Genomic DNA, 260 nt, shown 5'->3' on the forward strand with positions numbered 1-260 from the left:
TATACCCTAATATAGCTAATTGAAATAAATAATTTTTGCGAAATCAAGCTTGACCAACAAAGAGGCAGAAAAGTGCAGTCGAGGTTGTCAAACATTGGTAAATTCTTTTGTGAGCCAATCAAAATTAAGATCATTCATGAATTCGTGGCGTATTCATAGAATAATTATTGTTAGAAATCAGTAAGATTAACAGCTTCTAATATACAGAAAAGCCAGGGCGTTTTTGGTAACACTACGTTACAACAATGGCTTTTATTTCA

This window comes from Limulus polyphemus, unplaced genomic scaffold (genome assembly GCF_000517525.1).
Source record: "Limulus polyphemus unplaced genomic scaffold, Limulus_polyphemus-2.1.2 Scaffold6532, whole genome shotgun sequence".
In the NCBI taxonomy this organism is placed as follows: domain Eukaryota; kingdom Metazoa; phylum Arthropoda; class Merostomata; order Xiphosura; family Limulidae; genus Limulus; species Limulus polyphemus.